Source organism: Salarias fasciatus, chromosome 15 (genome assembly GCF_902148845.1).
Source record: "Salarias fasciatus chromosome 15, fSalaFa1.1, whole genome shotgun sequence".
Taxonomy (NCBI): domain Eukaryota; kingdom Metazoa; phylum Chordata; class Actinopteri; order Blenniiformes; family Blenniidae; genus Salarias; species Salarias fasciatus.
In genome coordinates, this window is record NC_043759.1 from 2,147,231 (window position 1) to 2,174,268 (window position 27,038).

The 27,038-nt window shown below is 43.5% G+C and overlaps 1 long non-coding RNA gene across 2 annotated transcripts; it reads left to right on the plus strand.

Moving 5' to 3' along the window:
- The first annotated feature begins 5,469 nt into the window (after positions 1 to 5,469).
- On the plus strand, positions 5,470 to 26,272 carry LOC115402473 (uncharacterized). Of its 2 annotated transcripts, none has more exons than XR_003933122.1 (6): positions 5,470 to 5,532; positions 5,890 to 6,216; positions 6,307 to 6,576; positions 6,716 to 6,799; positions 6,937 to 7,026; positions 26,042 to 26,272. It is a non-coding gene; the product is annotated as an uncharacterized LOC115402473 (long non-coding RNA). The 2 variants fall into 2 exon arrangements; XR_003933121.1 differs by lacking the exon at positions 26,042 to 26,272 and adding an exon at positions 8,812 to 9,328.
- Positions 26,273 to 27,038: the final 766 nt, after the last annotated feature.

The window sequence follows — 27,038 nt, forward strand, 5'->3', positions numbered from 1 at the left end:
ATATGACAGCGGGCATCCTGCAGACTTTTGTTGGAGAATATAACTGGCAGTAAACTGGGGCATGAAGCTGAGAATCCAGGTATGAAATTAACACAAGAGCATCAGAAGAGACCGACTGCAGATCAACATTAGTCCAACCCGCCACAAGACAACAAGGCAACCGAGTCCACATGCAGAATATGAAGTGTGTGTAAAGATCAGTGTGATCATGCAAATGTGACAGTGATCATGCAGCTATGACCTCTGACCCCTGAGAAGACCAGAAGCAGGCCGGAGAGACCCTCAGGGCCTAGACATCCCAGAGCCCAGATCCCAGTCCCCCAAGGCAGACGTCCACACACTGATCCAGATGGGGGCAGAAGAAGGCCCTGACTGGGACCCCCGACAGCCACGGGACCCGGGCCTCAGGGAGCCAAGACCGGCAGGCGCCAGTCGCAGCCAACCCCCCCTCCCCACAGGGAGAGAGTCAAGACCATATTCAGGAGAACCAGTCTGCACAGGCGCCTACCCGCCCCAGGCCAGCGCCCCCCAGGGCTCCAGCCACGTAGCAACTGGACCTGGAGCTTTGTTAATGGGCATATGCTGTCCTCCAGTCCTCTTCTGGAGATCTTTTAAAAGCTTCTCATTGCCGTTTATACTGTGATTCTGAAGTTTTTCGCCACAATCACTGAACCTCAGAATCAGAATCATCTTTTATTGGCCACGTTTGTACATGACAACCAAGGAATTTAACTCCAGTTTTTAATTCTCTGAGACAACAAGAAGAAAAAAAAAAAAAAAGAAAAAAGAAAGAACGGCAACAGGATAAAAGAGAAGTGGGAGAAGTTCTGGAAATTATATCAGAGAATGGTAATATAAATAGGAATAAAAACATTCTGAAAAGGAGGAAGTCCTGTGCCATTCCACAGCTCATTAACAAATGAGCTGACCTCGAGAGTGTGAACCCGCAGACACTATTTCTCACTTTTACTTCTCACTTTTACACACACACACACGCACGCTCACACACACACACACACACACACACACACACACACACACACACACACACACACACACACACACACACAGAGTGGAGATAACCACTGAAGTGATAACATTTCAATGTTTCCAATGACTCAGACTGAGCTCTGACTGGATTACACTTCTTTGAGATCAAAGTAATTTTGATTTTCATGGATGCAATGAAGTTTTCCGGCTTCAGACCGTTGACTCAGCCCAGGTCTTCAGAATGACCGGATGAACCTCTCAACAGACTGATTAGCGAGGGGGATTTGAAACCTTTGTGTGGGATTAACTGAGACAGACTTCCTCTGTCTTCAGGAGAAAGAAACTCTGTTGTGAGAGTCGACCAGGTCCTGATTGATTGCAAAGGCAGGTAACATCATGAACTTTCTACCTCAAAAAGTTTTTGAACACATCACGGCTGTTTGACTACATCGGAAAATGATTCTGTCCACACTGAGTCCTGTCAATCGACAAGGGAGAAACAGTCGAACTAAACATCATGATGGGAAAAAAATCTGCAACCAAGTAAAAAACAGGTTTGCTTCTATACTTCTTTATCTTAAAGGTGTAATCTCGGATTTTCTATTTGCTTTGAGTTCCGGGTGGATCATCAAAATAACTGGTGGGTCTGTTTGTCTATCATTCTGATGCGCTGCTTCCATCAAGCCGTTGTACGTGCTCACTCCAAATAAGGTTCTCCCGTTTGCGCATGTGCATTCAGAGTGTTTATGTAGCCGGTGAGCTTCGGTTTCAGCTAGTACCTACCGATGGCGAATCTGATATAATGAAACTGTAACTGTTTCATAAAATAAGCTTTAGGCTATTATAGGCTATTATTAGGCTATAATAAGCTATTAAGAGAGCTAAAGAATGTTCAGATCAAGCTAAATGTAAAATGTCTGGTAACCAGGAGAACAGCGAGTTCAGAATATTGGCAGATGACGTGAAAGTAGAGAAAGTTACTGAAACCAAGTTTTAAAACGCACAGGCCTTTCTGTGGAACCCTTCCTCTGCTCTTTTCTACAACAGGAAGTGCAGCGCCATGTGTTTCGCAATCTTGATGGCAGAACTGCTCCTGACTGAGAAACAACTTCTGTGATTTGTAGAAACAACATTATTGTATACGATGGCTCTTGTTCGTTGGAAGTGGTATAGACTGCAATATTCCATGTGTGGAAACGGACTCCTGTATAAAGCTGCATCGAGTTTGGGCATCATGTGCATTCAAACACCAGGAGAAACGACATGGCAATGATGGCTCAACTACAATTCCTTCGAGAAAATGTTATATGATAATGTTATATATAAGTATTTTCTGGAGAAGCCATCTATGATGAAACTGTTATCAAAAAGTTCACAAATGATCGTACACAACATGACGTTACATTTCCAGATTGAGGAATAGAGGAACTGTTCATGGAACATCTTCTTAATTTTGAAATTTGAGGGGTCTGATTCGCAGAGTGCATTGTAAAATCTTGACTGGAGGTGCTGTGTTGGAAGAACAGGAAGTTCAAAATACCTCCATTTAACATGGAATCCAACGGGAGCAGTTTTTCAGCTGATTCTGAGGCCTTATCTTGAGAGAGCCATTTTCTCCTCTGAAAAACTTCCTGGGCCAAAAATGTATTCACCCAATTTAATCCATCTTTAGAAAGAATCAATAAACCATTCAACGTCATTCAAATCTGAGACGGGCCGTGTCCGACCTCCAGAATGGTTTCTGCCGGAGTTTCTCAGAGACAGCTCACTGAAAGTTTCAGAGTCTTCCGTGGAAATGGGAAACATGTCCTCAACAACACAAACAGTTCAGCGGCACTGAGTCCTGTTGCTCTTCAGTCTTTTTTTACCAAACCCGAGGGGAACGCACGTCCAGTCAGACAACACCTCAGCTGTCTTCCACATCAACCACCAGGGCACCGCTGGGTCTGCCCAGATCCTGCAGGCCTCCCAGCAACCTCTCAGGTGGGCTGGGACCCAGCCTGTGGGCCATGTATCCGCCGGGGACCTGAACCTGCCAGCAGACTCCCTCTCCCATCGGAGTCTTCCACCAGGAAAGTGGTGCCTCCACTCGGGGGAGGCGCTGCACAGGATTTGGGGTCTATCGGGGAGGGCAGGGGTTGCCTCAGAGGACCCGACTCACTGTCCAATTGCTTTATTCTGAGGAGAACCACCAACTTCTGGGCCAAGGTGCACAAGCACAGCCTTGGCAAAGGGCCTCCATCATGCCTTCCCACTGTTCATTCTGATCTGACGGACAGCCCAGAGAATTGTTCACGAGGGTCACATGCTGTTGCTGGTGGCCCCATTCTGAGCAATTCAGCCATGGTTTCCTGTGCTGTGCAGACTCTCTCACAGCGAACTGTGGCGCCTTCCCAACACGAGAGGTCTGTTGTCCCATAACGGGCATCAGGTCCTCTCCTCACTCTCTGACCTTGGAACCTCAGGTTCCGTCCTGTTGTGCTTCAAGTCCTACCTCACAGGCAGATCTTTCAGAGTGTCATGGCGAGGGGAGGTGTCAAGGTCACATGGCCTATCAACAGGGGTCCCTCAGGGGTCGGTGCTTGGCCCCTTACTCTTCTCTCTGTACACCACTTCACTTGGTGCAGTGATTCGCTCCCATGGCTTCTCCTACCACTGTTATGCTGACGACACTCAGCTCTTCCTCTCTTTTCCACCTGACCACATGACAGTCTGAGCTCGGATATCAGCAGGTCTGGCTGATATCTCCACCTGGATGAAGGAACGCCACCTTCAGCTACATCTGTCTAAGACTGAACTCATGGTCTTTCCAGCTTGTCCATCTGTCCAGCCTCAGATCAGTGTCCAACTTCACTCCAGCCTACTTGTGCTCACTAACTCAACCAGAAACCTGGAGGTCATGATTGATGACCAACTGACCTTTAAGATTCATGTGGCCTCAGTTTCTCGGTCTTGTCGTTATGCCCTCTACAACATCAGGACGATCAGACCCTTCCTGACCCACAGGCCACACAGCTTCGGGTTCAGGCTGGAGTGATATCACTCATTGACTGCTGCAACTCTCTTCTGGCGGGTCTCCCTGCAGGTCCAGTCAAACCTCTACAGAGGATCCAGAATGCAGCAGGTCTGGTCTTTAACCAGCCCAGCAGAGCTCATGTCACTCATCTGTTCATCTCCCTTCATTGGCTTCCAGTTTCAGCCAGGATCAAATTCAAATCTCTCCTCCTGGCTTACAAAACGCTTACAAGAACGGCTCCGGCCGACCTGGACTCCCTGATCCAGGTCTACTCTCCTTCACGCCCTCTTCGCTCTGCATGTGAGAGATGTCTGGTGCTTCCAGCCCAGCATGGCTCTAAATCTCTTGCCAGACTCTTCTCCTCTGTTGTTCCCAAATGGTGGAACGAACTTCCAAACTCGGTGCGTTCCGCCGAGTCTCTTTCTACTTTCAAGAGACAATTGAAGACTCAATTATTCAGAGAACACCTAGGGTCTTAATCCGACCCCATGTTTGGGGAAATATAGGTCAGGTGTTCTAAAACCCAGCACTTATGTACTACTGACTAAGTTGACACACAAAAAAAAAAAAAAAAAAAAAAAAATGGGGGGGTAGTGGCTCCTCTTCTGCAACTTGATGGCATCTCCCTTGACCAATCGCACTTGAAGCAATTGAAGCATTTACTAATGGTTTCTTTCTTTCTTATGTCTATATTCTTGCTTGTGTTGTACGTCGCTTTGGACAAAAGCGTCTGCTAAATGAAATTGTAGAATTGTAGAATTGTAGGTTTGGCCTTCGAATCCTCACCGACTCCGCTAATGTGTTTGGCCACTGCGAGGCCTGAATCAAGGCTCAGCAGCTGTGGAGTCTGTCAGGACGATCATCCTGAATGTCAGAACACCGGCTACCCGGCTGCAGCATGATAATCTGTTAAGTGTTGCAACATCAGCAGGGAGGACTCTGTGCTTTCCCCAGTCGCAGTGATCTCAGATTCCTTGCAGTTTCCTCCGGATGGAAGTTGGCCTCCATCTACCCCGAAGGTATATGTGGCAGACATATCAGCCTGCCATGGTAGAGCTGCAGATGGCACAGTTGTGAGCCACCACCTGGTGTCGCCTTTCTCAAGGCAGCTCTGAGGCTTCATCCCCCGAGTGTCCTACAGGCTCCAGCATGAAACCTGCAGTTAGTAATGGAGGGCTTGAGTCAGCCTCCATGTTTATAGACTGTGTTTTGGGTCCTGACTCTGTTCAAGGACACTTTTGCCCTTAATTTGCAATAAACCTCTGTTACACCACAGGTCGTGACCAGCTTTGGTTGTGCAGATTTCATCATCTCATGCAGACGTTCAGACTTTCTGACAGCTAGACAAGAAGCTTAATATTACTCGAGTAAGGATGAGGAAGTGAAATTAGTGAAACTGCAGTGGGTGGACCGATCAGGTTAAACCCAGAGTGAGACGACAACTTGAGTGAGACGAAGCGAGACGACGGCTGAAGTCAGACCTGTGGAAATGTTTCTATTTTACTTCTTTGTGCTTCAGTCTGCAGGTAAGTGCTCAGATTACTGGAAAATATCTCTCAAACACCACTTTAGTTTTCACTTTTGATGTATTTCAGTAAACCAACATGTTTTTAATACAATCTGCTCATTTTTAGTCAGAAAACTTCAACACTCGGTCGGTTTTGTAGAAGTAACTGAGAATCAGTCCTCCACTGGTTATTAGTTACTTCTTCCAAAGGTAGTGGAGTTACTTTACAAGCTTCAGTGAATGAAAAGTTACTGAATGGTTGATAAATCATGTCTTCAGTTATAATTGTTTACCATGAAACATTATGATACAAAGTAGTATTTAGTTTTTTAGTTTGTTTTATGGGAAAAATTAAGAGTTTTTCTTCTTTCCTCAGCAGTGGCTGCATTTGTTCAGAGAGCAGGAGAGGACGTCACTCTGACTTGTGAACATGAGCTAAAGGGTCAACGGGACTGTAATGGGACATCATGGGCCTATTTTCCTGGAAACAATGAAATCACGGATCTGGTTGAACTTGGGAAGATTAAAGACTACAGTGACGTAAAATCAGACAGACTGAGAGTTGCAGCAGATTGCTCTCTGATTCTGAAGAAAGTTACAGTCAAGAATGTTGGTCACTATTATTGTGAACAATACAAATCAGACAGTTCAAAGAATCACATTCTAGTTGACTGGTCTTTCGTGGATCTGTCTGTCGTCAACAGTGAGTATTTATAAGCTGGTTGAACATTCACTATAGCTGTGATCACAGAAAAAAAAGCTAATTAGTGTAATTTGTGTGTTTTTCTTTCAGTCGTGACTGAACATGAATCCGATGATGAGGAGACACTGAAATGCTTCGTGACGTCTTTACAGGAAAACTGTGAAATGGAAGTGAAGTGGAAGATCAAAGATCAAGATATTGATGAAGTCAACAGTCAGATAAAGACAGAAAATAATGGATGTTCTGCCACTGTGACTCTTAAAAAGTCACATTATCTTCACCCACAAACACACTTCCTGAGCTGTGAAGTGACTGACAGCAGAACAGGAGAAAAGCTTCGTTTCAGTCCTCGACCCTCAGGTGAGCCCAGTCAGAAACAAAGACTCCAATCAGCAAAAGAAGAGTTTCTTTGATGGACATATGAGTCTAAAGAAGTCAAGATTTAAAAATGAGAATGAAATCTGATCAGTTCTGCGTTTTCTTGATTTTCTTTGTTCAGGTGACACGAAATCAACAGTAAAACCAGAAAGCTTCACAAAATCAGCTGGAACTGAAACCAGAGGAGCTTCAGCAGATCCACAAGGTAACGACTCCACAACTTACTGCTGCGTTGTATTTTTAGTTGTCATAGAAACATATAGTTCACTCAGTGGCTCAGGTGGGTCATCACATTAAAAAGGGATCTTTCAGAGGTTTTCAGTGTTTTTTATTTCTTTCCAGGCTCGTGGTGGATGCACTGGATTGCCGCTGTGGGTCTGATTGTACTCCTGATCACAGCTGCAGTGATCATCAGATGGAAAAGAACCAAAGGTGAGAACAAATAACAACAACAAAAAAGACATTTGAAAAAACAGTTAAAAAAAAAAGCTAAACCCGGGGCAGAGTCTCAGGCTGAGTTAAAGGCCAGTGAATGAAAATGTTTTTTAAAATCTTTCTGAAAAATGGACTGTGAGGGTGAATGTCTGATGTGCAGTGGCAGCTCATTCCGCAAGTTCGAGACCACAACAGCGAAAGCTCTGTCCCCTCTGAACCTCCATCTGGACCTGGGCACCTCCAGGAGCAGCTGATCAGCTGATCTGAGGCACCGAGCAGGAGTGTCGGGGTGAAGCACCTCAGAGAGGGAAGGCAGGGCAGGACCATTCAGGGAATTAAAAACAAATAAAAGAATCTAAAAATGGACTCTAAAGGTCAGAAGCAGCCAGTGGAGGGAGGCCAGGATGGGAGTGATGTTCTCCGTCTCACTGATCCAGTTAGTAGCCAGGTTCAGCATTTTGGACCAACTGGAGACGTGTGAGGGACGACTGGCTGACTCCAACATAAAGTGCATTACAGTAATCCAGCTGAGATGTAATAAAGGCATGGATTACTGTCTCAAAGTGCTGACCTGCAAGAATAAGCTTCGCTTTGACCAACTTCCTAAGGTGGAAGAAGCTGGACTGAACCACTGCGCTTATCTGTGAATCTAGTTTAAAACCCAGATTTACAACTGTCGGCTTCGCCTGTGGAGTCAAGGGGCCCAAGTCAGCAGGGTGAGGTTCACAGGAGTCAGTGGGACTAAACACAATGTCGTAGAGGCATTAGCGAGAAGGCTTCTTTCTTCTTTAATGGGACATTGCTCTGGCTGTTGTCCACATAGCAGTTAAAAGAAATGCTGTGCCTTCTCAGGATGGACCCCAGTGGCAATAAATAAAGTGGGAAAACCTGTGGCCCCAAGATTGAGTCCTGTGGAACCCCATAAGACAGAGGTTTGGCGCTGACTTGGTGCTACGTAGAGGTTTAAAACCAGACTGGAAGACCTCTAAGATGTTATGATTGTCCAGGTGGTTCTTCAGCTGCAGGTCGTCAACCTTCTCCAGGATTTTAGAAACAAACGGCAGCTTGGAGATGGGCCTAAAATGATCCAGGACAGCCTGATCCAGGCCAGGTTTCTTTAGAAGGGGTTGGAGCACTGCATGTTTAAAATATACAGGGATGACACAAGAGGACAGACTGCTGCTAATGACAGCGAGGACAAGCTGACCAATGCTGGGAAAAATTTCTTTAAAGAGAAGAGGGGGAACGGCATGTTGGGAGGAACCTGAGGGCTTAATGTAGGCAACCACATCCTGTCAGGGTGATAAGGTCACTGGCTCGAACTCATCAAATACACCAGAGCAGTGAACAGAATCAGAGACGTCATGGTCAGGGGTCAAAACCAGGGCTCACAAGGAAACAACCTTATCAGTGAAAAACTGAAGGAAGTTCTGGCAGGTTTCAGAGGATGGGGCATTAAGAACAGAGTCTATGGTTCTGTAACGCACACGTGGGTCATGGCGGGTCTCCATAATAATATTTGACAGGTATTCTGTCTTAGCACCTTTAACGGTGTTCTGATATTTATGGCAGCAGTCTTTTGAACAATGACCCTGAATGCTAAATAGACATAAATTGTTGTTCTGGGGAAACAAAAGATTCATCTCAATGTTTGAATCTGTGATTTCTTCAGTGGATCAAAGTTTCAAAGCAACAAAGATCTGAGCTGAAAGATGGTAGAATGATCCTCACGATGAGTCCATGTGAAGCTCTGATCAGTAATGTCCATCTTCTCTTTCTCAGGTTCCTGGTGGAGATTAAGGAGAGACGGTGACCTATGCTGAAGAAAAGAGTTCTTTGGGTCTATGTTCCTTTCCCTTTCTCCTAACAGTTGCATCTTGTCAAACCGTATTTTTTTCAGTCACATTAGACTGATGAAAACTAATCATGTTGTTTCAACACAATTTTTTGTGTAACACCAATTTATTGTGCAGTTATAAGTTGACTTCATCATCTCCAGTGTGCCTGACTTTCAGCTGTAACTCCAAACTGTTTTGTTAAAGGTAATATTATAAAATTTTACTTTAAAGGTGCCTTAAGGAGTTTGCACGTTTCATGCGAAACAGCGCCCCCTGCAGGCCTTGGGCGTAATGCAGCTTAGTGAAAAACTCGTCCCTGTGGCTCGCGTGCACGGACGAGGGGAACTCCTCCCTCGCTCGTTGAGTAGCACTCAAGTAAAATGTAAGTTTCTTCTCCCTGGTGGAGTCTGTGTGGAGCTGTGGCAGTGCTAGAAGCCAGTCTGTTCTTACTTTCTGGAAGATCCTGCTCAGTTGTTGCTCACTGAGCATCTGGCGGAGTAATGGCGGACAAAACGAAACCGGAGCGCGCATTACGTCATTCCTTTCAAATTCTCCCCCAAAAAATTCTGGTGCCGGACCAGCACTGTGACTTTCAAGTGACAATTTAGCACTGTTAGAGGTACTTGTAATGAATATGTCAGGGCACATTGTACACATCATTAAAAATGTGTAACATATTTATGGTGGAAAATAAGGATTTTTAAGGTTGTAAAACTCCTTAATGCACCTTTAATGGAATTTCACTCTGTGTTACGGCCGGCTCGAAGCTGCAACAAAACGAAGGAGACAAAGACTGGGAAATGCGCATAAAAGGAAAGCTTAATAAAGTCAAGCAAACAAAAGATCCGCCAACATAACCAAAAGGTGAACGGTGGACGCCATCAGGCCGACAGGAGCCTGCGGCTGACAAGCGAGAACGGGACGCAGGTCATCAGGAGGTCCGGTGCCTGCAGCTGACGCATGGGTGCAGGACCCCGCGGGAGGAAGTCATCGGGAGGTCCGGCGGAGGAGCGAGGCAGCGACGACAACCCACAAAGACAACGACCACCCAGAGCACGTGCACGCTCTGGCTTTTATGCTGCTCAATGGAGCAATCACCTTAATCTGGAACACCTGTGCAGAGGGGAGAGGCGGGAGCAGCGGCAGAGCGCAACAGACCACTCCCCGTGACCTCCCAACGACCCTCGGTCATTACACTCTGTCTCTCTGTTCATCTCAAGTCTGTCATTCCAGCTTGATTTCCTAACGGTCCAAATGTATAGATTTTTTTAAAACTGGAATGAATTTGTAGGAACATAGAAGAACAGTCATTTTAAACATGCAAATATAAAACGATAAGTGGAAAAACCAGAAGTGCATTCCTAAAACAAATAGAAAATATTACCTATTGCTATGAGCTAAACTGACTGGCTTTCCAGTCTGCACTGTGGGGATTGTTTCACAGTATTCGTGGCATTTTCAATGCGGATTCACAAAAGGAAAAGTATCATCAAAAATCAAGCCTGCATTAACAGTTTTCCCTGAGAATTTACAAAGGCTTCAAGGCAGCAAATAAAACTCTGCAGGTTGTTTAATTTGACTCCGAAGAGCAAAGAGAAACGAGTACACACACTACAAACTGTCTTTGCAACAGGTGCTCACTTAAAATTAGTGGACAATAAATAAGAGAAATGTGATCAAAATTTTAACAAAACCAGAGATGCAGTCCAGGATGATTCTGCCGTCTCATTTATTGCAGACGGCGCAGTGCCTTTCCTTCTCAGTAAAAGAGCCTGTCGTTTAGAGCGAGGGCTCTCTTGGAAAGTTTCCCTGCCTCCGTTCCCATGAAAATATTTTGTTTTGCTTCAAACGAGTAGCGGAGGTCAGCAGGGCAGACGAGGTTCAGGGCAGTGATCAGTCCGATCAGCAGAGCTGTGGCTCATGCTACGTTGTCACGACCGTGCAGCAGCTTGTTGCCTTCTTGGACAGTTCCAGTGTCCTGTGGTTCATCACTTTGAGCATGTTCTTTAAGAATTTAAATCCCAGCAGTCATATCTTCAGTGGCCTCTTCATCCACAAAGGTAGGTTAATAAGACCTATTAACCAAGACCTATAATGGTCCTCGAGGGCTGCCTTCCTGCATGTTTCAGGTTCCTCCCTACTTCCTCAATCTCATGTCAACATCATCCTGAAGCTTTTAAAAAAATGTCCACTGAGTCCCTCGTTGCAATCAGGTGTGCTGCAGCTGGAGAACGCTGGAACATGCAGGACGGCAGGCGTCCAGGACGGAGGGTGGACACCCCTGCAACTGGAGAAAGAAGAAAGGAATATTCAATGGGCCAGCAAGGCTGTGCAATGACCAAGATCAATTCATCACTTATTCCCAAATTGTAAAGTAGAACAAGACTGGAGGAAATAAGTACAAACTGATCCAGTATAAACCACATCGCCCCGTGCAGGTTTTCTGGATCCACCCATGTAAATACACACTTAATTCAGAAATTGCAGAAATTCACTTCGGCTCTTTCAACTTGAACTTTGCCTTTCTGCAGATTTGTTTTTTCAAGAGTTCACTGTCACCTCTGATCAGCCACGTTTCCACAGGCGTGTTCACCCTGTCTGTGAAACGTGGATGTCTCTCGATGAGACTCTGTGCGACCTGCTCCATCTCCTCATCAGTAACAGACTTCATACTGCACAGTTTCCCACACTAAACCTTTGGGATGGTTGCCTTCAACTTGGGATGGATCTAGAGGGGTTGTGCTTTCTCTCTAATAAGCTAAATTTGCCTTTGTAGTTTTTACTTCTGTGTTGTGGGAGAAATGAGGTGAAGAAGAGTCGTTCACTGGGGAAGGACTGAATGTCTGACGGCTTTGGACAGGACTGAGACCAGCAGGGCACTCGTCATGCTGCTCGGCCTCGACACACCAATGAACCTCAGAGTAGCTCTGTCTTCTACTTCTCAGACTGGGGTCAGGATAAGGAACACGTTTCTCAACAAAGAATCCATGAACCGAAGTTTAAAACTGGCCTGAAATAAACACCGTTTCTTCACCTCAACCATCAGCTGGCCAGTGGATGCGGGGAGTCCCTGGGAGAGAGTCGACCTCTGAGCGCTGGTTCACGAGCACGGTTGATAAATGAGAAATTCCTCCAGCATACAATCCATGGAGTCTTGAAGCACTCCATACACTGATTGAGGAGCACTTTTTAAAATTGACAGATCTGGAGGAGGAGTATATTTATATATAAAATCAAATTACTTGGTAAAGGTTCGTAATGATTTGAACTTTGATGGTTTCACAGGCATGTTATTCCTTGAATTAAAAACGGTATCTTCAAGTGTGGTTATCGGTGTAATATATCGACCACCTAGTTCTGACACTGAAACCTTCAACATCAAATTTGGAAATATCTTAGTTCTCCTAAATCAAATGAATAAAAAGAGCATCATATTGGGAGACTTTAACATTGATATCTCTAAAGAAGACAATAAGGCGACAGATTTTCTAAATACTCTGCACTCTACATCATTCTACCCAACAATCAATAAATACACTCGAGTCTCAAAGACAACCAAGACAATTATCGATAACATAATAACAAATTTACAGAGCTGTGATTGTAAATCAGGGGTATTATATTCTGACATATCTGATCATTATGCTGTTATGTTTTTCACCAGTTGGATTAAAAGAGCTCCTCAATCAAGTATGACAAGGAAAGTAATGGTACTCAACAACAAAGCCCTCACAAATCTAAATCAATTTCTTCAATCCAAGAACTGGAATGCAATTTATAACTCTACTGATCCAAATCATGCATATAATGTCTTGATCCATGAATTAACTGTATCTATTCAGATGAAAATTCCTGAAAGGACAATAAAACACTCTGAGAGAAATAATCCATGGATCACAAGAGGTATCCTGAATTCAATAAGGAAGAAGAATAAATTATACAATCGATACAGGGAAAACCCAAATAGTTGTAATAAAAATATTTACACTAATTATAAAAACAAATTGACAAGCCTAATAAGAGTGAGTAAAAATAAAAATTATACTAACCATATTAGAAACTCCTTGGGAGATCAAAAGAAGTCATGGGGGGTGTTAAATGAGATTCTTGGCAGAAACAATAAATCCTCAATATTGCCAGACACTGTAATGCAACCTCTACCAAATGCTTTAAACAAACAACGATCTACCGAACACTTTCAACAATTTGCCTCTGTTGGAAGGAGACTTTCTAAACAAATTAGTCCACCAGGGGGCATCACCTACAAACATTTTATGCAAAACAGTTTTCCCAACTCACTATTCCTTAAGCCTACTTGTAATGTTGAAGTAACAAATATAATTAACAAAATGAAATGTACGTACATGTCAGGTGCTGATGGCATATGCAGTAAGATCATGAAAGCTATTGTAAATCATATAGCAGAGCCGCTTGCACACATAATTTGTCCTTGCAGCAAGGTATTGTCCCTAACAAAATTAAAGTAGCAAAAATAATACCGATATATAAATCCGGGGACAAAAATAATGTAGAAAACTATAGGCCTATTTCAATCCTGCCGACCTTGTCCAAAGTTTTTGAAAGAGTGATCTATTCAGGATTAACAGATTACTTAGGTAAAAATGATATAATAGTGCCATCACGATATGGCTTTCGTAAGACCAGGGACACGTGTATGGCCATTCTGGACTTAATTGAGAAAATACATGACGCTTTTGAAAGAGGTGAAAACAGGGTTGGAGTCTTCCTTGACCTTTCTAAGGCTTTTGACACCATCAGTTTTTCTATCTTACTTGACAAGTTGCATCATTACGGTGTGAGGGGCACTGCCCTTCAGTGGGTCCAGAGTTATATCTATGGAAGAGTGCAATATGTGAACATCAACGGTTTAAATTCCGAAATGGAAAGCATAGACACTGGGGTACCACAGGGATCTATTCTAGGTCCACTCTTGTTTATTTTATACAAAAATGACTTTGTGTACTGCTCAAGACTACAGAAAATACTCTTTGCTGATGATACAAACTTATTTTTTTCACATAAACTAAATGATCATTTTGAGATTCTCCTAAACAACCAACGAGCTAATACTTGGTTTAGGTGCAGTCAGTTGTCCCTAACATAAATAAATCATACCATATTGTTTTTTGTTCAAACAGAAATAAAAACATTGGACATATAAATATAAATATTGACGGCACACCAATAAAAAGAGTGGATTTCACTAAATTTCTTGGAGTATATCTTGATCAATATTTAAATTTTGCAAAACATATCAATGAAATAAGTAAAAAAATTATCCAAAATCGTAGGACTATTTTACAAAGTCAGGAATGTCTTCCATTCGAAGCACTGTTGACTCTGTACAGGTCACTATTGGAGCCTCATTTAAATTATTGCAATGTTGTCTGGAATAATACATATCCAACGTATACTACAAAACTACTCATATTGCAAAAGAAAGCAGTGAGAGCCATTTCTTGGGCTTCTTACAACGCTCCCAGTGACCCACTCTTCCATAGATATAGACTATTAAAGGGGAACGGTCGTTTTTACAATCTGGACCTTATTTCACATTTGTCACAACAACATTTACGCACCTGTTTGACTTTCGTGTGATTTGCAGTTGGTTCGGAGATAATTAGATGCTCCCATATCGATATAACGGCAGCGGGCGGGGCACCGACATGCAGCCGTTACAGACGCTCTTTTCTCTTATGTTTGTTGTGGGGTGGTAGATACATGTAAATTTATTAAGTCAGCATCACTTAGCGCTATTGGGAAGTCTGTAACCGGCTAGATTGAGCAACTCTCCGGGAACTCTGAAGCGATGATGTCATCACACTGCGCACTGTGTTTGTTTACATGGAAGTAGCCTCTCTGCTCTGCAGTCAGACCACGGCATCTCGATCGGCTTTTTAAGGCAGTCAGAGTTTATTTTCAGCTGGTTGTAACTTTGGTACAATGGTTCCAGTGTGCATATATCCTGGCTGTGAAAGTAAAATGACCAGCTGGACGTCACTGAGCTCACAGGCTCCCACTTCGTGACCGGGATTTATTGAAGCTATGGCTAATAGCGCTCAACACGGACCCCAGCATCAAAGTTCCAACTTTACCACATTTGGATTATCGGGTGTGTAGTGCCCACTTCACATCTGAGGACTTCTTCCCAGTTCAGGAAAGAAATGAAGGCCAGAAGATCCAGAGAATGAATCTCAAAAAGAATGCCATTCCAGCGGCTGCAGGAGGAGAGCAGGTCGAGGTAACAAGACGCTAACGCTATTCATTTTTTTCTTTACTAATGTCGATGTGAAGTGGGCACTACACACCCGATAATCCAAATGTGGTAAAGTTTGAACTTTGATGCTGGGGTCCGTGTTGAGCGCTATTAGCCATAGCTTCAATAAATCCCGGTCACGCAGTGGGAGCCTGTGAGCTCAGTGACGTCCAGCTGGTCATTTCACTTTCACAGCCAGGATATATGCACACTGGAACCATTGTACCAAAGTTACAACCAGCTGAAAATAAACTCTGACTGCCTAAAAAAGCCGATCGAGATGCCGTGGTCTGACTGCAGAGCAGAGACGCTACTTCCATGTAAACAAACACAGTGCGCCACGGCGCAGTGTGATGACATCATCGCTTCAGAGTTCCTAGAGATTTGCTCAATCTAGCCGGTTACAGACTTCCCAATAGCGCTAAGTGATGCTGACTTAATAAATTTACATGTATCTACCACCCCACAACAAACATAAGAGAAAAGAGCGTCTGTAACGGCTGCATGTCGGTGCCCCGCCCGCTGCCGTTATATCGATATGGGAGCATCTAATTATCTCCGAACCAACTGCAAATCACACGAAAGTCAAACAGGTGAGTAAATGTTGTTGTGATGAATGTGAAATAAGGTCCAGATTGTAAAAACGACCGTTCCCCTTTAAGACTCCCTGAAATTTATCTCTATCATAATGCTTCTTTAACTTATAAAGTTATCTACGGGTTGAACAATAGACTGACTGAGCTCCTTTCATTATCCCTACCCTCTCATCAGCAGAACACCAGACAAAAGTTCCTTTATAGAGGGAAAAATAGAACACTACAAATCACTGGCTTTGGTGTATGTTATAGAGGGCCTCGGATATTGAATGAGTTGGAAAGTGATCTAAAAAAACTCTGCCACTTTATCTATATTTAAAAGAAAGTAAAAACAAAGGCTTCTGGAGAACTATGCTGGATGAGATGCTCATGAGTGGGTAAAATTGACTAATAATAACTATTCTTTTGTGTTTACAGATTATCATGGTATGGACTTAAACTTGCCTTGGACCAATTACAGTACATAATATGACCTTAACCACTCACTCTGTCATTGTGTGCACTGTAATGTTTTATTTTCTGACATTACTTGTAATGACCAAGAGTTTGAATTCAGACTGTACACAGTGCAATTACTTGGTGGTGGGTTGGACCCCTGTTGAAAAGCTCTGAGCTTCCAGGGTGTCCTTTTTCACAATAAGCAATGCAGTTTTTGTAAGTTACAGTTTTGTAATGCTTATAAAATTGTGAAATAAATGCACAAACAACAACAACAACAACAACAAAGCAAAACTGGAACTAATTGCGAATGTTCTGTAACTTTTTTAACACTGTTCCAGTTCCTGCTGTATCGCACATCCCCACTCATCAGGCTGAAAAGAGCTACACACAAACAAAACATGAACAAGCAGTTCTAACTTATTCAAGTTTTATGAATGGAGCAGTGTGGACTGGGGTTTATATTTTTTCCCCATAAAGAGGCCGACAGCAATTCACCTCATGACAAGAGCAGAGCAGAACAAAACCTCCTTAACGGCATGAAGTTGTCCTCATTTGAAGCGCTGTCCTTGGTGCTGAAGACACAAAAACAATCAGATGAGTCTTTACTCCAACAATGACTCCATCTGACATGACAGAAAAGTTACATTTTTTCAGATACCTTCAGTTACAACAATATGTCCCAAAAGAGCTTCAGACAAGAGAAACAGCAACACGAACAAGCATGCAGTGGCACCCCAAAGCACCCAATTAGAAAATCTGCCAAGGGACTGGAGAGGGAAGAGGAAATACTGCACTTTATATTAAAGACAAATAGGGAAAGAAATGAATGGCAAAATAGCTGAAGAGCAATGGGAAAGCATGTGCCGAAATACCATTTCAACTTCCTGTTCTATGTTGGCGTTGCTCCTAAGATGGGAAAACATTCTGCTTCGAGACGTCGTTCCTGTGTGAGTGATGGAGCCAATCACCACCATCTGCTGTTTTGGTGAAATATTTCAAATACACTGAAAAAAATGTGGGATTGTGAACTCCATTAAGTTTTCATTTTCTTTATTTGGTGACCCGTCAGGAGACGTGACAGGAGACACCAAATATCTTTTGAAATTGCTTGGTTTTGTTTGTGTTTTCTTTTCATTTGTTTTCTTTCCACTCTTTGCTGTAAATGAATTGAAAAAAATGAAAAAGAATACAGTAAAAAAAAAAAACAATCTGTATATTGTTCCCTCATGAAGAAATACAAAATGATTCACTGACATGACGGTGATGGAGGGAGAGAGGCCGTTTGTGAAACCACACACCTCTGAAAACACCAACCGGCGCCTCGCTCCACCCGGTGTGTGGAGGTGAAGGAGGGAGCGGTCGTCGCTGAACGTAGAAAACTCTGTCATTAATGAAAAGCTTTTCAAAGATGCTCCATGTCAGCTATCTTCACACAATACCCCATAATGAGAAAGTGAGAATTTTTTGCAAATTTATTGAAAATGAAACACAGAAATATACAGAAGTGTTTCCTCCCGTTGCTCTGACTCTCAGAACTGAGCTCAGCTGTTGTGAAGCCAAATTGACTGGAGTCCACCTGTGGTCAGTTCAACTCATTAGGCCTGATTTGGAAAGGCACACACCTTTCCTAGGAGGTCCAGCAGCAAAAATTGTATGTTAGAGCAGGAACAAAGTCAGAGAAGTAAATAGTTAAATGAACTCAATGAAGGATTCACTTGTGACTGAAGCTGTTGGTGTGAGGAGATGCTTGTGTCCTCCTCCTCCTCCTTCATGTGGACACATGAACTGAGTTAAAGTCCTGCTCCAGCCCTCTTCTGCAGCTCTTTTTGAACCTTCTAAGTGGTGTTCAAACTGTGATTATGGAGTTTTTAGCCACAATCACTGAACCTCAGAATCAGCTTTTATTGGCCAAGTTTGTTCATGACAAACACGAAATTTAACTCCGTTTTTCACTCTCTGTGATAAGAACAAAAAAAAAATAATTGAGCAAACAGCAACAGGATATAAGAGAGGAGAGAGAAGTACTGGAAATTATATTTGAGAATGCTAATATCAATGAAAATATGAATATTCTGAAAAGCAGGAAGTCCTGTGCCATTCCAGAGCTCATTAGCAAGTGAGCTGACATTAAAAGAGTGAGAACCCACAGACACTCTTCCTCACTCCCACACACACACACACACACACACACACACACAGACACACAGTGGGGATAACCACTGAAGTGATAACATTTCAATATACTGACTCACAGACTGAACAAAGACAGACTGTTACTCAAACCAGCAACACGTAACATCATGAACTTTCTACCTCAAAAAGCTTTTGACCACATCACAGCTGTTTGACTGCATCTGAAAATGATTCTGTCCATACTGAGTCCTGTCAATCGACAAGGGAGAAACACTCGAACTAAACATCATGATGGAAAAAAATGCAACCAGGGCAATAATAACAGGTTCGCTTCTCGACTCAAAGAACAACAAAATCTTTTATCCCACAGATTGGACAAATTTACTGACAAACAAACTGCAGTTTGAAAGTCAGAGTGGATTCAGATCACAGAGACCCACATCGCTGCACTAACAGAGTCAATCCATCAAATCAAATTCAGTTTCATTCAGAGAGCTAAAGAATGTTCAGACCAAGCTAAATGTAAAACGTCTGGTAACCAGGAGAACAGCGAGTTCAGAATATTGGCAGATGACGTAAAAGTAGAGAAAGTTACTGAAACCAAGTTTTAAAACGCACAGGCCTTTCTGTGGAACCCTTCCTCTGTCCTTTTCTACAACAGGAAATGCAGCGCCATGTGTTTCGCAATCTTGATGTCAGAACTGCTCATGACTGAGAAACGACTTCTGTGATTTGTAGAAACAACATTATTGTATACGATGGCTTTTGTTTGTTAGAAGTGGTATAGATTGCAATATTCCATGTGTGGAAACGGATTCCTGTATAAAGCTGCATCGAGTTTGGGCATCATGTGCATTCAAACACCAGGAGAAACGACATGGCAAAGATGGCACAACTTCAATTCCTTCTAGAAAATGTTATATGACAAATATTTTCTGGAGAAGCCATCTATGATGAAAATGTTCGATCGTACACAACATGACGTTACATTTCCAGATTGAGAAATAGAGGAACTGTTCATGGAACATCTTAATTTTAAAATTTGAGGGGTCTGATTCCCAGAGTGCATTGTAAAATCTTGACTGGAGGTGCTGTGTTGGAAGAACAGGAAGTTCAAAATACCTCAATTTAACATGGAATCCAACGGGAGCAGTTTCTCAGCTGATTCTGAAGCCTTACTTTGAGAGAGACGTTTTTCTCCTCTGAAAAACTTCCTGGGCCAAAAATGTATTCACACTATTTTAATCCATCTTTACACAGAGTCAATAAACCATTCAAAGTCAGAGACAGCTCACTGAAAGTCTCAGAGTCTACAGTGGAAATGGGAAGCATGTCCTCAACAACACAAACCGTTCAGCAGCACTGAGTCCTGCTGCTCTTCAGTCTTTTTTTACCAAACCCAAAGGGAGAGCACGTTCTTGTACAGTCAGACAACACCTCAGCCGTGTTCCACATCAACCACCAAGGCACCGCTGGGTCTGCCCAGATCTTGCAGGCCTCCCAGCAACCTCTCAGGTGGGCTGGGACCCAGCCTGTGGGCCATGTATCCGCCGGGGGCCTGAACCTGCCAGCAGACTTCCTCTCCCATCGGAGTCCTCCACCAGGAGAGTGGTGCCTCCACCCGGGGGCGCTGTACAGGATTTGGGGTCGATTCAGGAGGGCAGGGGTTGCCTCAGAGGACCCGACTCACTGTCCAATTGCTTTATTCTGAGGAGAACCACCAACCTCTGGACCAAGATGCACTAGCACAGCCTCCACCAAAGGGCCTCCAAGTTGTGAGCCACAACCTGGTGTCAGCTTTCTGAAGGGATCTCTGAGGTCTTCACCCCCCGAGTGTCCTGCAGGCTCCAGCATGAAACCTGCAGTCAGTGCTGGAGGGCTTGTGTCAGCCTCCCTGTGAGTCCTTGATAACAGTGGAGTGACAGTGGGGGCCACGCAAGACTGCATTTTCACTGGCCACTACCTTGGCGAAACGCGTGGGTAGGTGGGTTTAATTCTGAAACCCATGTTCTTAAACATAAAACTCGGCAATTAGAAAGACTGTGGTGTAAATCTAAATCAGAACAATCTCTGAAGGCTTGGAAATGTAGCTTGCTAATCTATAAACAAACTCTTTTTAAAGCCAAGACATTATATTACTCTTGTTTAATAGAAATAAACAAAAATAACCCTCGGTTTCTGTTCAACACTGCAGCCAGACTGACAAACAGTCATACTGTAGTGGAACCAGTAATCCCAGAATCTTTAAACTGCCATGACTTTCTTAAATTCTTTAATGATAAAATCATAACCATTAGAGGTCAAATCAGTGAAGCGCTTTCCTCAGATCAAGCTCAGGGATTCCAGGCACTGCCGCCACCTGAAATACCTGAAATACTACATAGTTTCTCATCAGTAGATGGGGCTGAGATTACTTCGATTGTAATGTCTTCTAAAACTTCGACTTGTCTCCTCGATCCAATTCCACCGAAGCTTTTCAAAGATATTCTTCCAGTTTTCTTAAATACGATCATAACTATAATAAATACGTCTCTAGAAATTGGCTATGTGCCACAGTCATTTAAATTCGCAGTAATCAAACCACTGCTGAAAAAACCTAATCTTGATCCTGATATTCTCGCCAACGACAGACCGATATCAAATCTGCCTTTTATTTCAAAAGCTCTGGAAAAAGTCGTGGTTAAACAGCTTTGCCGCCACCTACAGGACAATAGTTTATTTGAGAAATTTCAGTCAGGATATAGAGCTTATCACAGCACTGAGACTGCGTTAGTTAAAGTCACTAATGACTTGCTATTGGCGGCTGATGCAGGTCTAGTCTCAGTCCTGGTTCTCTTAGACCTCCGTGCAGCTTTTGATACAATCGACCACAATATTCTCCTGCAGAGGTTAGAATGTGCGGTTGGCATCAGAGGAAAAGCCCTCTGCTGGTTCAATTCCTATTTATCTAACAGGTACCAATTTGTTCACGTTAACCAACAGTCCTCACCGTGCTCCCAGGTCAGTTATGGGGTTCCTCAAGGGTCCGTGCTCGGGCCAATTTCATTTCTGTTGTATATGCTTCCTTTAGGGAACATAATTAGAAGTCATGATATCAATTTTCATTGCTATGCAGATGACACACAATTGTATTTATCTATGAAACCTGATCAAACTAATCAAATAGACAGACTCAGTGACTGTATCAGAGAAATTAAATCCTGGATGACTACGAACTATCTCCGTCTGAATCCTGGCAAAAAAGAGGTCATTATACTAGGCCCCCATGAACTGAGACAGTGTCTATCTGAACAGATTATCACCTTAGATAACGTCAGTGTATCCTCCTCCTCTACTGTCAGGAACCTCGGGGTCTTATTTGATCAGGATATCTCCTTTAAAGCACACATCAACCTGGCTTGCAAAACAGCATATTTCCATTTGCGCAACATAGCTAAAATAAGAAACATTCTACCTGGAAGCGATGCAGAAAAACTCATCCATGCATTTGTTTCTACTAGACTGGACTACTGCAACTCCCTTCTCGCAGCCTGCCCAAAAAGTTCATTAAAAAACTTTCAATTGGTTCAAAATGCGGCCGCCAGATTATTAACCGGAACGAGAAGACGTGAACACATTACTCCCATTCTAAAATCTCTTCACTGGCTTCCAGTCGAGTTCAGAGTTAGATTTAAAATCCTTCTCCTCACTTACAAAATCCTAAATGGGATGGCTCCGACCTATCTCCAAGATGCTTTAACGCCTTATCAACCAATCAGAGCACTCCGCTCTCAAAATGCAGGGTTACTGGTGACTCCTAGGGTCTCTAAATGGACACTAGGCAGAAGAGCCTTTAGCTATCAGGCACCATTTTTATGGAACCAGCTTCCAAGTGGTGTCAAAGAGGCAGACACAGTCTCCACATTTAAGGTTAGGCTCAAGACGTTTCTCTTCGATGCAGCCTATGATCAGGTCAGCTCGGGACTCTAAACTAAACTAAACTAAACTAAACTAAACTAAACTAAATACTAGTTTAATACTAAACTATCCACTAAGCTGCCCTAGGAGCTAGAATGCTGTGGGAAGTACCGTGCACTGAGCCCTATCCTCTAATGTCTGAATGTTATTCTCTTTAGTCCGTTCATTGCTTTTCACCTGTTGTCCCCCCCTTCGAGGGGGAGTCTTCTCCAGTTTTGTTGCTGACTCCACTATTACGAGGGCCTACGAACAAGCTCCGTCCGGACCGGGAGGACACTCCTGTCGGTGGTGTGCCCGCGGACTGGCTTCGGTTCTACTTCTGGGATCCGTGCTTCTTGTGCTGGACCGTCCAACAGATTGTACTCAACATAGTCCGAGGCTTTACTTCTTACTGTCTCATGCTAGCTGTTGCCAAAGCTGTCCGTCCCTGGGAGAGGGATCCCTCCATACTGTGGTTCTCCCCAAGATTTCTTCTTTTCCCACTGGGTTTTTGGAGTTTTTTCTTGCCGGATGTGAGGGTCTAAGGCGGTGGTTGCTTCATTTTGTCTCGTTACTGTGAATTTGACATATTAACATTATGCTTATTCACTGTTCTTATTTTTACCAACCAATGTAACATCTTGAAGCCCTCTGAGGCAACTGTTGTTGTGATACTGGGCTATACAAAAATGAATCGATTGATTGACTGATTGATAAACTAGCCAAAACAAGTCCTTTTCCAAAAGGTGCTCTCTCCAGGCAGTGCTTATCCCACTGGACCGTGAACACCATTTGCCAGTCTTACCAGGCGTCGAACCACCCTCTATCGTCGGACGTGTGCTGCCACTCCACCAGAGCGGTGTTCACATCTTGGGCCGCTTTGAGGGGAGTACCACAGCACTTTTTGTAACTTTTGCAGCATGAACGCTGCCACTCTCCATCCACTGAGCGTGGTCTTTGGCTCTGCAGAGGATTCTCAGTGAGGTTTGTCTCCAGAATTCCTCGTAAACCTCTGTTACACCACAGGTCGTGACCAGCTTTGGTCGGGCAGATTTCATCATCTCATGCAGACGTTCAGACTTTGTGTCAGCCAGACAAGAAGCTCAACATGACTCCAGCAAAGATGAGGAAGTGAAATTAGTGAAACTGTAGTGGGTGGACCGATCAGCTTAAAACCAGAGTGAGACGACAACTTGAGTGAGACGAAGCGAGACGACGGCTGAAGTCAGACCTGTGGAAATGTTTCTATTTTACCTCTTTGTGCTTCAGTCTGCAGGTAAGTGTTCATATTACTGGAAAATATCTCTCAACCACCACTTTAGTTTTCATTTTGATGTATTTCAGGAGACCAACATGTTGTTTTAATTAAATCTGCTCAGTTTCACTCAGAAAACTTCAACACTCGGTCGGTTTTGTAGAAGTAACTGAGAATCAGTCCTCCACTGGTTATTAGTTACTTCATGAAGGTAGAGGCGTTACTTTATAAAATGTAATGAATGAAAAGTTACTGAATGGTTGATAAATTATGTCTTCAGTTATAATCGTTCACCGTGAAACATCATGATACAAAGTAGTGAGTTTATGTTGTTAGTTTGTTTTACGGTAAAAATGAAGAGTTTTCTTCTTTTTCCTCAGCAGTGGCTGCATCTGTTCAGAGAGCAGGAGAGGACGTCACTCTGTCTTGTCAACATAAGCTGGAGGGTCAACGGAACTGTAATGGAACATCATGGTACTATTATGCTGGAACCAGTAGTATCATGGATCTGGTTGAACTTGGGAAGATTAAAGACTACAGTGACATAACATCAGACAGTCTGAGAGTTGCAGCAGATTGCTCTCTGATTCTGAAGAAAGTCACAGAAAAGCAAGTTGGTCATTATTATTGTGATCAATTCAAATCAGACAGTTCAAAGCAACCCGTTCTAGTTAGCTGGTCTTTCGTGGATCTGTCTATCGTCAACAGTGAGTATTTATAAGCTGGTTGAACCTTCACAACAGTCGTGACCACAGAAAAATGTCTAATTTGTCTCATTGTGTTGTTTTTTCTTTCAGTCGTGACTGAACATGAATCCGATGACGAGGAGACACTGAAATGCTTCGTGACGTCTATACAGGAAAACTGTGAAATGGAAGTGAAGTGGACGATCAAAGATCAAGATATTGATGAAGTCAACAGTCAGATAAAGACAGAAAAGAATGGATGTTCTGCCACTGTGACTCTTAAAAAGTCACATTATCTTCACCCACAAACACACTTCCTGAGCTGTGAAGTGACTGACAACAGAACAGGAGAAACGTTTCGTTTCAGTCCTCGACCCTCAGGTGAGCCCAGTCAGAAACAAAGACTCCAATCAGCAAAAGAAGAGTTTCTTTGATGGATTTATCAGTTTGAAAAGTCAAGATTTAAAAATGAGAATGAAATCTGATCCATTCTGCGTTCTCTTGATTTTCTTTGTTCAGTTGACACAAAATCAACAATGAAACCAGAAAGCTTCACAAAATCAGCTGGAACTGAAACCAATGGAGCTTCAGCAGGTCCACAAGGTAACGACTCCATTTACTGTGTCAGTTAAACGTGCTGTGTTGTGCTTTTGGTCTTCAAAAGAAGCGTCAAGTTTACTCAGTGGCTCAGATGGGTCATCACATTGAAAAGAGATCTTCCAGAGGTTTTCATTGGTTTGTTATTGTCTTTCCAGGCTCGTGGTGGATGCACTCGATTGTCGCTGTGGGTCTGATTGTACTCCTGATCACAGCTGTGGTGATCATCATCAGATGGAAAAGGACCAAAGGTGAGAACTTGAAGAAAACCGACTGGAAACCAGCTGGAGTTTGGTTGTAGAGGCATTTTAGTTTATGTCTAATCGGGATGTTAACCAGAGAGAAATCAGCTGTAAACCCGGTTTAAAATGAGCTTCAACCATCAGCAAACTGGTCTGTCACCAAGGACTTTAGAAAGTGTTATCGGTGTGTGTTATTTCAATTTGACTAAAAATTCAAGTTTAAATCAGGTTTAAATCGGTCTACTTCTGGTGCAAACCAGCTGTAACCAAGGTGGAGATCTGAGAGATTTATTCAACTCAACTGTATTTATATAGCACTTTAAAAACAGCTACTGCTGGCACAAAGTGCTGTACAAAGTCAAAAATACCAGTTCAAGTGCAAGAAAAAAGGCAATTAGAACAACAAATCTAAAACAGTCAAACAAATAACAACAACAACAAAAGACATTAAAAAAAGAAAAAGCTCTGTCCCCTCCGAGCCTCCGTCTGGACCTGGGCACCTCCAGGAACAGCTGATCAGCTGATCTGAGGCACCGAGCAGGAGTGTCGGGGTGAAGCAGCTCAGAGAGGGAAGGCGGGGCCAGACCATTCAGGGATTAAAAACAAATAAAAGAACCTTAAAATGGACTCTAAAGGTCAGAAGCAGCCAGTGGAGGGAGGCCAGGACTGGAGTGATGTTCTCCGTCTCACTGATCCAGTTCGTAGCCACTCTGCAGCATTTTGGACCAACTGGAGACGTGTGAGGGACGACTGGCTGACTCCAACATAAAGTGCATTACAGTAATCCAGCTGAGATGTAATAAATGCTTGGATTACTGTCTCAAAGTGCTGACGGATGCCAGCAGTCTTTTGAACAATGACAAAAGATTAATCTCAATGTTTGAAACTGTGTTTTCTTCAGTGGGTCAAAGTTTCAAAGCAACAAAGATCTGAGCTGAAAGATGGTGGAATGATCCTCACGATGAGTCCATGTGAGGCTCTGATCAGTAATGTCCATCTTCTCTTTCTCAGGTTCCTGGTGGAGATTAAGGAGAGACGGTGATATATGCTGATGAAGAAAGCTCTGAGAATCTACGTCCCTTTCCCTTTATCCTAGCATTTTTCAAACCATAATTTTTTCAGTCACATTAGACTGATGAAAACTAATCATGTTGTTTCAACACTGTTTTTCATGTAATACTAATTTATTGTGAAGTTATAAGGTGATTTTATCATCTCCAGTGTACCTGACTTTCAGCTGTAACTCCAAACCGTTTTCTTAATGGTAATATTATTATAAAATTTTACTTTGATGGAATTCACTCTGTCTCTCTGTTCATTTCAAGTCTGTCATTCGAGCTTGATTTCCTAACTGTCCAAATGTGCCGATTTTTCAAAACTGGAACATCGCGTGGCGGTCGGGGACGGCGCCCCTGGATTGGCAGACCGGGGTGGCGGTCACCCTGTTTAAAAAGGGGGACCGGAGGGTGTACTCCAACTATAGGGGGATCACACTCCTCAGCCTCCCCGGGAAAGTCTATTCCAGGGTACTGGAGAGGAGGATCCGACCGATAGTTGAACCTCGGATTCACGAGGAACAATGCGGTTTTCGTCCTGGTCGTGGAACAGTGGACCAGCTCTATACCCTCCATAGGGTGCTCAAGGGTTCGTGGGAGTTTGCCCAACCAGTCAACATGTGTTTTGTGGACTTGGAGAAGGCATTCGACCGCGTCCCTCGTGGTGTCTTGTGGGGGGTGCTCCGGGAATACGGAGTCCGGGGCCCCTTGTTAAGGGCCGTCTGGTCTTTGTATGACCAGAGTAGGAGTCTGGTCCGCATTGCCGGCAGTAAGTCGGACCTATTCCCGGTGCATGTTGGACTCCGGCAGGGCTGCCCTTTGTCACCGGTTCTGTTCATCATTTTTATGGACAGAATTTCTAGGTGCAGCCAGGGGTCGGAGGGGGTCCGGTTCGGGGACCACAGGATTTCATCTCTGCTTTTTGCAGATGATGTTGTCCTGTTGGCTTCATC